The sequence below is a fragment of the Lissotriton helveticus genome, chromosome 7 (genome assembly GCF_964261635.1).
Source record: "Lissotriton helveticus chromosome 7, aLisHel1.1, whole genome shotgun sequence".
Lineage (NCBI taxonomy): Eukaryota > Metazoa > Chordata > Amphibia > Caudata > Salamandridae > Lissotriton > Lissotriton helveticus.
The window spans coordinates 1,389,714,129-1,389,729,812 of NC_136068.1; positions in this window are offsets into that span (position 1 = coordinate 1,389,714,129).

Here is a 15,684-nt window from a genome sequence, read left to right on the forward strand (position 1 = left end):
AACAATATGTTGGGGTTTGTATTGCTCAAATTCAGTTCAATAATAGCAACTGCATTGGCAAAATGTATGTGGCCCAAAAGGCTCACTATTTGTTGGGATGGAGACACTGAGGATCTCTTGCAATGGCTCTAACCAAGTACTGCAATGCCTATTTCTTGTATTTCAAAGGAGTACAGTGATGCATCTGAAGTTTTGGATCAGTATATGGATGTATTTAGGAAAGGTTTGGGGAAAGTCAAAGGTTGTGCCCATGATATAATGTTAAAACACAATGCTGTTTATGTGAAACACAAGTTAAGAAAAAGTTCCCTTCAGTGTTCGAACAGAAATGTCTTCAATGCTAAAAGATTTGGGCGGAGAAAGTGGCCTTGAACTGCATGTGTAATTTGAATGGTTCTCTCCTATTGCGAGTGTGGGAACGAAATGGAAATTTGGTACTATGCCTTGACCTCAGATCTTAATATACAGATTTAGGTGGACTGTCATCCTCACCCAAAAATCCAACATTTATTTGCCGTAATCAGAAATGCTAATTATTTTTCTGCCCTCAACCTTTGTCAGCAAAACCACCAGATTCAACACACAGACTTTTACAAACATCTGACTACATTTTTTACCCCAGCTGGCACATTTTGCTACTTGTGCTTTTGGTCTAGCATCAGCTGCCTCATTGTTCCAGAGGCTTATGAACAACCTGCTCGAGATCTCAGAACAAGTTGCTACTTTCCTAGATGAAACTCTAATTTTTCCATTGTCCGTATAAGATCACACTTGAATTTTAGTAAGTCTTGGGAATTATTAGAGATTAAGGTATTAGTGTGCAAATAGAAAAATTATGGGGCTTATTTACAAGCCCATTGCACCGCCAGTGTGTCACTTTTTATAACGTTCCTGCAGTACAGAGTGCAGGCCCAAATCCCCAGGCAAAGCAAAGCCACTGTGTGTGAATTTTCATGGCCTTATAGATATGGTGTAAGGCGACGCAGTGCAAGTCGCTGTGTTGCCTTACACTGTGTCAAGGAGGCGTACCAAGGGTGTTGTGATGGGTGTTGACACGCATCACCCACGGGTTTTGAATCATTCCCAGATTTACAAGGATCTGTAAACCTTGGAATGTGTCAAAAATGTATGTCTCCCCAGGGCAGGCATAACGAGGAGAAATATGTTTATATCTCCTAATTTATTCCTCTTTGTATGTGTGCAGCATGCTGCTGCACACATAGAATGCGGGAAAAGCCTCAATGGATTGCTTTTGTGCAGGAAGTTGTCCCTTCCTGCACAAAAACAATCCTGTTAGCAAAGCAGGCAACCTGCTTTGGCGCTAGGCACCATATTGTGCGCTGGATGAAAGGGCAGGAATGTTCCATATCTCGTACATACAGTGCATTCCTGCCCTTTTGATTTAGCGTAGGGCAGCGCAGCAAAAACACTTGCGGTGCTGCCCTGTTCCAAATCATAGTAAATGAGGCCCTATGTTTTCACACAACGGAGTATCTACGGTATACCATTTCTGAGAGTGGTAAGCCCCAGGAAGCAAAAATGTAAAATTTGAATGGTCACAGGAAATGATGTACAATTTTAGAAATTTTGAGATAAGTTTGTCTAAGTACCGGCACTTGCACCATTAAATGAAAAGCCAGATTGCACTGTTGCTATTGATACAGGCAGAGATGGTCTGGGGCAGTTGTTGTTTACAGAAAATTGCTGGGAATGCAAATACTGTGGTCTTTGCTTAGATAGCTTTGACTGAAAATGAAAAAATATATTCCACCATAGAAATCGAGGTGTTGAGTTGTATATTGTCTGTTAAGCACTTTAAAGCATTTTTGTAGGCAAGGCACTGTACTATTAAGACAAATCATGAGTGATTGATGTATCTGCTTTCTAGTAATGGTAGGGGTCAGGCACTTCCAGAATAAACATATTTACTCTAAACTGTATGAACTCATTTTCAACATAGAATTCAAATCAGGAAAGGATCACTCAAGAGAAGATTGTTTCTCCAGATTACTAGACAATTTGTTGGAAGAGGATGAAAATGCTAGTTTGGAACATTGTATGGTAGTATCAGTTTCAGATGATCTTGTTGTTTAAGTGACAGAAGAATGGTTTAGAGGATGAGTTCTGATGAATTGTTAAAACAAGTCAGGGCATTTTATTGTAAAACGATGGTCTTGTGAAGGAGCATTATCGAGATATGTTTTTAGGAAAGTTAAGGATGAACTGACAATTACGGATGATCTGATTGTTAGAGAAGATAAACTTGTATTTGCTGAGGGACTAAGGATGAACATTATAAAGGTGGACCACAAAGTCATTTGGATGAAACATCTACCAAGAAGTTGGGGAAGTCATTGATTTGGTGGCTTTACATGGATGATATGATGGCTGGTTTGGTCAGGTTTTGTGCAGTTTGTATTCCGATATGTGTCTGAATTGGGATATACACCAGTCAATCCTATCTGTGTTCGGAAGGACCATGGAAACCTTGAGGACTGGATTTTTTTTAGTGAACATAGTTTTAGGTGAGGTTATACAGTCTTCTGTGGCATAGGGTAAATGTATCACTGGTCCCCAACTTTTGCCTTTCTTCTCCACCAGAAAAAGAGTGCCATCCAAAGCCTTTGTGTTTTATCTGCACCTCCACAATTGTTTCCTTCTCCAAAATGTGGTTTACATGTGTACTCACTAACAAACTTTGTGCCTCCAAAAGACATTGTACAAGATTCTCTTTTCTGAAATGAAAATTTGACATCAGAAATCCCAAAACCTCAACTTGCCTGCCACTAGTAAGTGGAAAAGACTGAAGAAGTCTCCATACTTATAATGGAATGAGACAGGCACCTGAGCTTGTCCCTTGCCATATCTTCTTCCAGTTAATCTACCACTCTGTGAGAAGGAACCCACTGGAGAATATAATCCTGGAAAGTATTTTTCATCATGAGGGTGGAACTGGCACTGTTGCATTTCCTGGCTTGAAAAACACACCCTTGTTCCGAACCCGGTAAAACATATCAATGACACATTATCGATGTACACAATATCGATTCACAAAAATTGGAAAATAAATATAATTCACAAAAATATCAGCTTCCTATACTTAAATAAGAAATTCACAAATATCAACAAAATAAATATTGCTGTTATAAATATATGTTTTTATTAATATTGAAAAAAAACCAAAAACTAAATACATCACAAAATCTATTATTTTTATAGAAATAAATCACCATAAACAAACTTGACCAATAAAATAACACAAGCGAGTAAACCAACAATATAAAAGGCATACAAATGTTATCAACTAAAACTACAAAAGCTGTAAGAAGAGGGGACTCTGCTGGAATTTCTAACCAGTATCTGAAAATAGAAGAGGATATATATGTATATATGTATATATATATATATATATATTGATATATATACATACACATAAATATCTATAAATTCAATAATACGTGTGAAACTATATAAAAAATGAGAGAGAGAAAATAAAATAAAGACAAGAATCATAACCTTGTTCTTTTTTGCTGTTCTTTTGGTGCATCTCTATATTCCACATTGCTATTTATTACCTTGCAAAGTAGGTCAAACATATATTTAAGCTAAAACATAAAATTAATTGAAGTTAAAAATAACATAACATTCTACTACTTCTATTCCTTTCTGTTTAGTTACTATAAAGAAATAACTACAGCACCAAGAAACCTCTAATCTACCAAAAAACAAAACCAGTCACATATCTGGAAAAATACATTAGGCAAATAAGCAAATGTAATTTATTAATTAACAGGAACTCACCCTAAAACAGTTACAAAATTAAAGCTAAGTAATTCATCCCCGGGATGGCGGACGCATCGCCCTGAGGCTCCGACCGGCGGCCTGTGCCATCGCCACTAATCTAAACCCCATATGCCTTCAAACCACAAATCACCCCGCATTTGAGCCACTGTCACGTGGGGATCGCCCGGATGAGCCTTGACCCATAGCTGCGACCACAACTCCGGAGCGGCCTCCACGAATCCCCCGTACCATTGGCAAGATGGCGGCCCCAACAAAACTTTGCAAAAACAACTGAAACGTAGGACGGGCGCCTACCATCAAGTGATGACACTGCGCGACCGGACAGCAGATTCAGCAGAGAAGCTGTCGGGCATGACATGTGAAGGCGCAATAGATAACTGACCTGCTCTTGGGTGGCGGGTTTCCCATACGCTGGTGCACCGAGGAGCGCCTCGTACGCGACAGGCCGCATTGCATGAGCCTCGCACCATCTCAGGGCCAAGTCACCTCTCGGCAACGCAAACCCCCCCTCTCTGCACGGCACCGGGTCTCGAGGCGCGCAGAGAGGGGTATTACCCTGGCCTTCAAATCACATAAAACCCTGCATCTGAGCCACTGCCACGCAGAGCTTGACGGTATGAGCCCGGACCCATAGCTGCGACCACAAATTCGGAGCGGCCTCCATGTATCCCCCAAAACGTTCGCAAGATGGTGGCCCCAACGAAACTTTGCAAAAACAACTGAAACGTGGGACGGGCGCCTATTTTCCAGTGCTGACACAACGTGACCGGACAGCAGAATCAGCAGAGAAGCTGTCGGGCGTGACAGGTGAGAGTGCAGCAGTTAATTGACCTGCTCTTGGGTGGCGGGTGTCTCCATTACCCGGAGGAGCGCCCTGTAAGCGACAGGCTGCAGTGCATGAGCCTAGCACCATCTCAGCTCCAAGTCACCTCAAGGAAACGCAAACCCCCCCTCTCTGCACGGCACTGGGACTCCAGGCGCGTAGAGAGGGGTATCACCCTGGCAGTGAAGCCGAGAGCACCCCTCTGCCCGCATGCCCATTGGGCTCCATAAAGCACGCCTATTACATAAAGCCTATTAAGGAGAGAAAGCCACCCACCATGTAGGCCCCGCAGAGTAGACCAGCAGCACCAGCCAGGGACACCTCTGCACACATTCTGGACACGGAGACTGGAAGATGTGGCACAGCGGCCTTCCCCCACATGGCGCTGGGACTCGAGGCGCACAGAGGGAAGGAGAGAGGGGTCGTCAGCACAATCTGGGGCGTGTGCCACAAACCGAAAGGCAGTCATTGCGTCTTCCTCCATGCGTCAGACTGTATCATATGAAATCAACAGTGACCCCCCGGGTGCAATACCATCCTAAGACGCAACCCCGTCCCTGCAAGGCACCGGGACCCGAGGCGCGCAGAAGGGGGTGACCAGTTGGCAGCGATACCAAGAACAACTCTTCACGTGTGCACCCACAACACTATGTAACGTATGCCTATAGGGTACCCCAACACTACAGATCCCATCTGCGCCAACGTGGGTCAGCTACACCAGGAGGGGTAAGTCCTGAATAAAGCACTACAATCAGGTACTGAGCCATAGCATTCCAGCCAGATACAAGCACCACGCATCTAAACACGTGTGATCTGTGACACCATTGGCTGCCATCTGCAACCCATTAGGCCCCCCTCGGAATACGGCTGCAAAGCTCGAGATGGCGGCTGGTTCTGGGGCAGGACGCACGGGCTATTAGCGGTACCCGACTGGGGCCCTGACCCCTTTGGGACAACACAGCCCCCACCTTTTCCCTCCGGAATCATCGATCTGCTTCCCGCTGGCACGAACCTGACTCACCGGATGACGAGAACAGATTGAGTGCACGTGCTCCACCTAGACAAATACACCCGGGGACCCCCTGCTCTCCTCCTCTGCACAGCACGGGACCCGGCTCCCTGTCCACCACAATACACGGGGACAAGCGCGGATTGGGGGCTGATGGATCATGACAGTGACACCACCCAAACCCCGCAACAGGCTCGGATCTAGGGAACAGAAGCCAGTAGAAAGACCGGGGAGTGTTTTGAGAAGAGAGGGTCACTCCAATAACTCACCAGGACGCCTTTGACTGTTCTCTCCGCATCCGAGGTGCACGGATGAGTGTGGGTCCCCCTGGGGGCGTTCACAGTGGACCAGGTTGGTGGAAGACCCAATAGCGCACCAAACGCGCCGGTGGTTGGACTTGTGTGAGTGGCCCCTGGGGAAGACGAGGAGTGACCCCAACAAACCAGGGGGTGCCGGACATGTCCGATTGCTATCCCCGAGGCGTGGGCCAGTGGAGTGCGATATCAGGCCCCATCCACCACAAGGCGCGGGAAGAGCCCCCGCCTTGGCCGTCAGTGCGCAACAGGGACGTTGCAAGCCCCGTAGCAGTGCCTGTTGTGACCCAATCGGGGGAGAGCCCTCTGGCGAACACTCCAGAGTAACTATGGAAAATACATTTGGTGAACTGGCCATAGACCTCAACCTCCTCCAAGACGACCACAGGAAATTGGCAGATAAAGTCAACCAGGGGTAAAAAACGCTTCAGAGCATGGAACCGCAGATACAGCAGCAGCACAATGCTATAAAAATCTACAATTGCGAATAAAGACCCTGGAAAATAAAACAGACTATTTGAAGGGGCGCTCCCGTCGGAGCAATGTACAAATTATGAATCTCCCGGAAGGAGTGAAGGGATCTAACCCGATCAGATATATCACAACCTGGATTACAACGTTCACGCAGGCAAAGGACTTGACCCCTTACTTCTCTATAGAGAGAGCACACCGAGTCCCGGTCCAAAGACCAAAGCCGGGATTGCCGCCTCAACCATTTCTCTTGAAATTACTTCATTATCAGGACATAGACACTATTCTCCACTCAGCCAGACAGCACGGAAAACTGCAAGTAGAAGACAAACAGGTCATGCTTTTCCCAGATTACTCTCGAGCTGTCCAAAAACAAAGAGCATTCTTCCTAGCAGTTAAACGCACCCTGCGTCAAAAGAACATACAATACGCACTTCTATTCCCTGCCAGACTCAAAATTAATCATGATGTCACCACTCACTTCTTTACAGACCCAGCGGAAGCAAACACCTGGGTGGAGCAACACCTAACCAACTTTACAAACCCCGCAGGCACACAAAGTAATCGGCCACCTGGATGCTCAGGACGACGACTTAGAAGGATCACCCTCACTCAATTCAGCTTGCAGCCCAGCTAAGTCACTACCAACTCTCCGAGCCTCGCACAAATCATAACAGAGCACAGGAGAGCAAGCAGTGGCAACAATGAATCCTACAGGGGAGAGCTCAGACGTAAAGAGAGGCCCGCACTTGTTCAGTTCGGAAGAAAACGGCAGTGACGCACATACATCCCAAGAAGGCTCAATGACACCCCTGATAGGGACCCCTCAAACGGGGGACACACTGATATAAAGGCACTCAGGCGTCTGGAGACACAGAGAGGGCGGCTCGACTTCAAGCTGGGGCACTTGCAGACATGACAATATCTCACCCCGGCATAGCAATACGTATGTACGCGACTTTCAATGTGTTGAGGGGAGGGAACAATGGGCGAGGAGAATGCCACACTTAGGGAAAGCACCGACTAGTCACCGAACAACATGACACCAAAGGTCCCTAACACAGACATCAAACTCATCACATTAAACGTTAGAGGGATGCACACAGCAAACAAACGGTACTCTGTCTACGCATATATTAAGAGGCAACAGGCACAGATAGCTCTTTTACCAGAGACACACCTGACGGAGACGGAGGTAGGCCGTCTCCATAAAAAAAGGCGGGGCATTATCTGTGCCACAACGTACTCCGCATACGCCAGAGGCATACCCATATGGATTAGACCAGGGGTACCATTCAGGGAACAAGCATGACTAGTAGACAAGGACGGTCAATAGGCTCTGATGACTGGACCATTAGAAGGCCAACCAAAACTATTGGGAAGTATATACGCCCCCAACGTAGAGCAGGGTCAATATTGAAGTTGTCTCACAGGTGTACTAGCCCAGCACACATTGATCCTATGGCTCCTAGGGGTGGATTACAATTGCACTCTGGACATTCACCTAGACAGGTCTCACCCCCGTCAGCGCAATCACCTACATTCAAACAGACAGAGCACTTCCAGCGGTGGGTGGATCAGTGGGCTCTGGTGGATGCCTAGAAAACACGGAGCCCAACTACTAAAATCTACTCCTTTCACTCTGTCCGCACGACTTGAGAGTCAGGCTCGATAGGTTTCTTTGCTCTGCAGCCCTCCTACCCAAAGTGCAACACACAGACTACCTAGGCAGAGTTGTGTCAGATCATGATGCGCACACAGTGACTCTTAAATGGAGACCGCCCCATCCCCCGTTCCAACGTGGAAACTACCTTAAGAGTGCCTCACTGATCAGGCGTTCCGTCACAACCACGTGGAGCACATCCAAGAACAATTTTTACTAAACGCCGACACAGCGTCCTCCAGGTTAATAGAATGGGACGCGTTTAAGGTCATCACCAGGGGACACTGCATCCAGCAGGTGGTTGGTGTGCGGAGAACACTGGAAAATGCTCTACAGAGGTTAAACTTCCTGGCCTATCAAAAGACATGGACCAAGGGAAAGCCACTCTAGTGCAAACCACAGAAGCTAAAACATCTGATGCAGAAGCCATGCGCGACCTCCGCAAATATAACTTTCGCACACACGCAGCTAGAGTGCACCGGGAGGGAAATAGAACTTGGCCACTTCTGGCCTGGCTAGCCAAGCAGGACACAGTGGTGAACCCGATCACAGAACTCACAGACAAAGCGGGACATCCTAAGCACTCGCAGGTCGAAATAATGCACATATATCATGACTACTACACAAAAATCTACTGCGCCCCAACACAGGCGGCACACCAAGAACTGACTCAGTTTCTTGGCCTATCGCCCATGCCCGAGATCTCACACGCGGACAAGAAGGAATTAGAAGCGAAGATCACACCCTCGGGCATAACTCACGTGATTAGAATATTAGAACGAAACAAAGCGCCAGGTATAGACGGATTCCCACTTGAGGATTATAGCACTTTCGAGACCCAAGTGGCATCCATGTATGAAGATGCACTGACTAGAGGTGAACTCCCGGGTTCGCTCCGGGAGTCGCTCCTGGTGACGTTCCTAAAGCCGCATAGAGACCCCACACTCCCAGCCTCATATAGATCGATACTGCTCTCTTAAACGCAGACTGTACAATCCTGGGGAAAATATTAGCTGACCGGTACAGTCAAATCCTTCCAGCTATGGTACACCCAGACCAATGTGGCTTTGTCCCGCGACGTAACATCTCGCAAAATCTGCGCAGGTTGTTTCATATCCAAGACAGGGCAAAAGACCGGTTCCCGCGTGCGGCATGCCTAATAATAGACCTTGAAAAGGCCTTTGATACACTAACATGGCCATATCTGTTCGCAGTCCTCTGGAAAATAAATGTCGGCCCCACTCTCCTGGCATACACACAACTCCTCAATAAGGGCCTCACCTCCAGGGTAAGAAATGGCAAACTTATGTCCGCCTCGTTCCCAGTGGAGAAAGGGGCCAGGCAGGGGTGCCCCCTCTCCTATTCGCTCTGTGTAGTAAGGTAGTGGATCAAATAAGGATGGAGATCCAGACAGAAAGGTTGATAAGGTGGTTTATTTCAGGCAGAGTAAATCAACCCACGACCAGTAAAGTAGAATACCAGGTTTGCAATGGTCAAAGCATACAGTATAACATTCTAAGAACATGGAATAGGAACTCTAAAGAAGGCATTCCTTAAAGAGCTAGTATACTAATAATAAAGTACATACTACACATCCTTCCCCTAATAAATATAAAGATAAAAAGTAGATAAAAAAAACAAAGTAAAGTAAGCAAATGCATACAAAGAAAAACAAGATTAATCCAACACATAATCATGGAATCTTACAGGAACAGATCTAATTCTCCGACTGTGATCCCTACCATCCCCCGCACCAATGGAATTGGAAACAGGCTGTAAAGTGGGAGGAGGCATGAGAACGTTGGAATCACCATGTGCTAACAGGGAAGTGTCAAGGACAAGGCTATTGCCGGGAACAGAAGGAACATTTGGAGAGGTAGATGATTCACCAACACCAAACCAGTCAGAATAGCGATCATCCGATAAATCTGAGGTCTGTTTGTTGGAAGAAATTATCTTTGCTTGTTGATCAGAGATCTTAATAAGGGCATTCTTGTTCCACCAACCCCTTTCAAATAAAAGAGCTGCAGAACGAGAAACTTTCAACACTTTAACCGGAGCAGAAAATTTGGATTGCCCCTTAGTTACCTTCACAGGTTTCCTAATGATGACCCAATCGCCCGAAATAAGAGGTTTTTCTGTGACATGCATGCGTTTGTCATAATTATTTTTGTAACTCTCTTGTTTACTCTTGACATGTTCACGAATTTTAGTTAAATCCACGTTGACAAGAGAACTTTTCATCAACCAAGAAGGGTTCAACCTAGAAGTGGGAATTCTGCCCCGCAGTAAAACAAAAGGGGACACTCCTGTGGTACTGTGCGGGGTGCAATTATAGTTCCAAATTTTCTCGCTAAGAAATTCAGCTACATCAAGTTTATTAGCACAGGCTGTTTGAATAGCTTCCTTCAACAAACGGTTGGCTCTTTCTACAAGACCATTAGAAGCAGGACTGTAAAGAGGAACTAACATGTGCTTAATGTCAACATTGTTTAAAAACAAATTCATCTCCTGTGAGACAAAGTGTGAACCGTTATCGGAAACAATTTCATGTGGAGTACCATCGATGACAAACAAACCCTTTAAAAATGAAATTACAGCAACAGAATTAGGGTTCTTGACTAAAGAAAAATAAATCCATTTGGAAAAGTAATCAATGGCAACTATTAAGAATTTGAGGTCATCCTTAAAAACAGCAAATGGACCAGAAAAGTCTATGGCAATTTTCTGCCAAGGAGACTCAGGCCACTCTACAGGAACCAGTGGTGAATTAGACAACTTCCAGTGTTTATCAGAGCATAGACACTGTGGACATTGATTGACAAAGGATCTAACCTGGTTATCGATACCAGGCCACCAATAAGTGGTTTTAATTTTATTGGTGGTACCAGTGATACCAGGATGAGTTTCATGGGCCAGAGAAATGATGGATTGCCGGATGCCAACGGGTGGGACAAATTTGTCTTGCCTGAACAAAATGTCACCTGACACCGACAATTCAGATGCAACTTGTGCATAATGTTTTTCTTCCATTGACATGTTTCTATCTCTGGGCCAACCTTTAATCAAAAATTTTTTGACATTGAGTAAGCAAGAATCGTTATCCATACCTTTTAACCAGTCTTGTTTAGTAAGTTTTGTACCTTGAAGGGCATCATCAACAGCAAATACATATTCTAAGTCAGAGTTGACAATGTTACAAGTGGATAAAGGAATGCGTGATAAACAATCCGCACGAATGTTTTTTCCTCCAGGTAAGTATTTTATTTCAAAATTAAATTCTTGAAGACGTGCCAATAGTCTAACTAAACGCGAAGAAGCTCTATTGGAGGAACTCTCGCCGAGCATATAAATTAACGGCTTGTGGTCTGTGTATAAAAGAAATCTGGTGCCCCAAATGTACATTTTAAATTTTTCAACTGACCATGAACAAGCTAAGGCTTCTCGTTCTATGGTACTGTAATTTGCTTCAGCTGAAGTTAATGAACGAGAAGCGAATGCAACGGTGCAATCTTCACCTTTAACTATTTGACTCAGAACAGCTCCTAGGCCACGGGAACTAGCATCAACGGTAATGATGCTTTGAACACCATGGGAAAAGGGCTTGATGGCAGGAGCAGAGAGTATCAGATCTTTGACAGAGTTAAAAGCAGATTGAGATTCAGGGGACCACACAAACTTAGCATGTTTTTTTAACAGATCTCTAAGGGGTTGAACTACAAGAGCATAGTTCCTAACAAAACGAGCATAATATTCGCTCAACCCCAAAAATGCCCTGAGTGAGTCTTTATCAAGAGGGGGAGGAGCATTTTTAATAGCATCTAGCAAAGAAGATTTGGGTTTAATGCCATCTTTTGAGAGGTTGTGGCCTAAGTAATCTACATCACTAGCCAAAAATTTACATTTCTTCTTGTTGACGGTAAGACCATTATTTAGTAGAGACTTTAAAACATACTCCATCAATATGTAATGTTGATCCAGGGATTCAGAATGAACCAAAATGTCATCCTGGAACGCCTGAATTCCGGGACAATTATAAAAAATGGAGTCCATTAATCTTTGAAATATACTGGCTGCAGAGGCAAGCCCAAAAGGTAACCTTTTATACATATATACACCAAAAGGTGTAACGAATGTTGTGAGAGGTTGAGATTCTAAAGATAAAGGAATTTGGTGGTACGCTGAGCGCAAATCGATAGTGGAAAAATATTTGCTACTACCGATGTTGGCCAGCATATCATGGATTTTAGGTAAGGGGTGTACATCAATGATAATGTTGCGATTGAGTACACGCAGGTCTGCACATAAACGAATTTCCCCAGAAGGTTTTCGAGCTACGACGGCAGCAGAAACCCATTCTGAAGACTCAATAGGAGAAATAATGTCTTGAGCAATAAGAGATTCAATATGTTTTCTCAAATCCTCTCTCACAGACAGAGGGACAGGCCGCACCTTTTGAATAACAGGGCAAGCGTTGTCTTTTAACTTAATATCATGCACGAAATTTTTCACCAACCCAATCCTATCTTCAAAAACAACCTTGTATTTTTCTAATACATTACAAAGAATGGGGTCATTACAATAATCAAAAACAGCTAGTAAAGGAAGATCACCCAAAGTAACAGGTTCAGGATGACCGGGTTTTAAAATAATGCCCAGTCTGGCTTGGTCTTGCCAACCTATAATATCACGGCCATTGTGTGCAACGTATATTTTAGTATAGATAACACGACCTTTAAAATCAATGTTGTCTGGAAAATATCCACGCATAGTTATGTCAAAACCCCCGAACGCTTTAGGATTAACATCAGTAGTGAATAATTCTTTGTTATTCCAAGAGCACTGAAAAGTGGTTTCATCCAAAATGGTAATAGGGGATCCGGAATCAGCCATAACCTGTATGGTCTGAATCCCAATAGAAATGGTGCAAATAGGCCCCTTGATGCTGAAATCACACAAAGCATTTACCTGAATGAACGAAATAGAAGAAAGGTTTAACGCATCACAAATTTCCTCCTCAGAATAAACCATATTAACCTTAGACTTATCTTTGGGTAAACGACACGAAGCAGCAAAGTGACCTACACGTTTACAATTAGAACATCTTTTACCTTGTGCAGGACATTTTGGATTATTTGCAATGTGAAACTTTGAACCGCACCTGTAACAAAATGCATTAGTTTTGGGTTCAAAAACTTTTTTCCCAATATTACGGTTAGAAACCACATTAACATTGCAATTGTCTCCTGATGCCTGCGAAATATTGCAAACAGTTGAAGAAGAGGCATGTTCAGCTAAAATTTTAGAGGAGACAACAGAACACTCAATACTTTTCGCAATTACAATGACTTCATCCAAAGTTGGATTTTTACATGTCAAAATTCGCTCTTGGATCTTCTTATTAAAGCAATTAAAAACTAACTGATCACGAAGAGCAGTCTCCAGATAGGTACCAAATTCGCATTTCGATGCAAGAACTCTTAAAGTAGCTACATAGTCTTCTATGGACTCTTCTTGTAACTGTTTCCTTTTAAAGAACATATGTCTCTCTACCATGACTGATGGATCATCTTTAAATTGTTTGCCCAGACGTGTTAGTGCCTCGGTATATTCATTCCATGAGTCATCATCAGCAGGAGCTTGAACTACTGCTAAATTGTCAAATAATTGTTGGCCAGCATCTCCTAAGTGATTGAACAGGATAGCTCTTTTTCTGGATGCAGGATATTCTAGAGCATCTATAGCTTCCAAATAGTTTGTAAATACACGTAGCCATTTGTGCCATGGAGTAGGAGGTTTGCCAGGAACAATTAAAAAAGATGGAGGTGCTACAATCCCATTGTTGTTATTACCTGAAGCAGCCATAATAATTCACACAAAAAAAATTTTTGTATATATTATGATAATTTCTTACTTGTCAGCCTTGAAATAGCACTGTCAGGAAAAACGATCTTTTAAACCTAGACAGAAGACGACCAAAATTTCACAGACAAGGTCGCGTTGACAAGAAGTTGAGGAGTGCGATGCCTGTCAGCGTTATATGAAGCAGACGCGGAGCGCTGAAATAGACGTTTTATTTTGAGAAGTTGACGTCAAGCGCTGCACACGTAAATACAGCTGGAGCGTAAGCAGTTGGAGTTGAGCGCCGATAACGTAAACAAAGCTGGGGCGCACTTAGATCACAGCATACGCTGGACGCATTCCAGAGTGACGCTGTAGACGTACTGCGCGTGTGCCAGAAGCGCGTACGAAAACAATTCCACAGCTAGCCTCACGAGCGTAGAATGCTTCGCGCATTTGAAAATAAACGGTGTGGAGCAGGCAGCGCTCAAAGACGGCTTCCAGGTAATAAATTATTAAAAAAAAAACTCACAGTTTATGTGAAGGTGGTTTCAGAGATGAAAACGAAAATTCCCAAGTTAAAATCCGATTTTAACAGAAACGTTGGAGCCAGTGACCTTAAAGTTCATGGTCGAACTGCTCATGTCGGTGGGTTTGATGCCAATCAGCTTCCGATCGTCGCCAATAATTGTAGTAAGGTAGTGGATCAAATAAGGATGGAGATCCAGACAGAAAGGTTGATAAGGTGGTTTATTTCAGGCAGAGTAAATCAACCCACGACCAGTAAAGTAGAATACCAGGTTTGCAATGGTCAAAGCATACAGTATAACATTCTAAGAACATGGAATAGGAACTCTAAAGAAGGCATTCCTTAAAGAGCTAGTATACTAATAATAAAGTACATACTACACTCTGGCAGTGGAGCCCTTGGCCATAAGATTACGATGGGAGAGGGGACTTGGGGTATCCCAATAGCAGACACGATGCACTGCGTATCGCTGTACGGAGACGATCTTCTGATTTATGTCCGGGACGTCACAGTTGACCTCACCTCGCTATGGGCTGCGCTGCGGGACTTCGAGGAAACCTCGGGTCTCAAAGTCAACTGGGACAAATCTATGATTTTCCCACTCAGTCCTCATCTGGCACCCCTGGACATCACAGTGGGCACCCAGAAACTCACAGGGAGTACCGTGGCCCCTGATATCTAGGAGTGCGGTTATACCATTCCCCCGAAGTCCTCTATGAGGGAAATCATCGCAAAACATTGGCGGGCCTGCGAGCGGGGGTGAACTTCTGGAAAACACTGCCTCTGGCGCCCATCGGACGTGTAGCCACAGCCAAAATGATTATGGTTCCTAGACAGCTCTATCACTTCACGAATCTCCCTGTTATACCGCTGCACTCCTTCTTTCGGGAGCTAGATACATTACTCGCAGCCTTGATATGGGGAGACGGCAACCATAGAGTAGCTCTGCGCACCTTATATTTACCCACAACCCGTGGGGGGCTAGGAACTCCATCCTTCAAGGCATACTTCATAGCGGCACAACTCCAATGGCTATCTCACTGGACAGCAGAAAGACATATAGAGGAAACAATTCCTGATGAAGGCCGAATACTCCTCCCAGCTATCAGGAGAATGTTATTCCCAGGTACCAAACCACTGCGCACACATTCGGTGCAGGCATCCCTGGCCCGCAAGTGTATGTTACGGGTACACCGCATGTCGGAAGGACAGCCCCTGTATTCCCTGTTA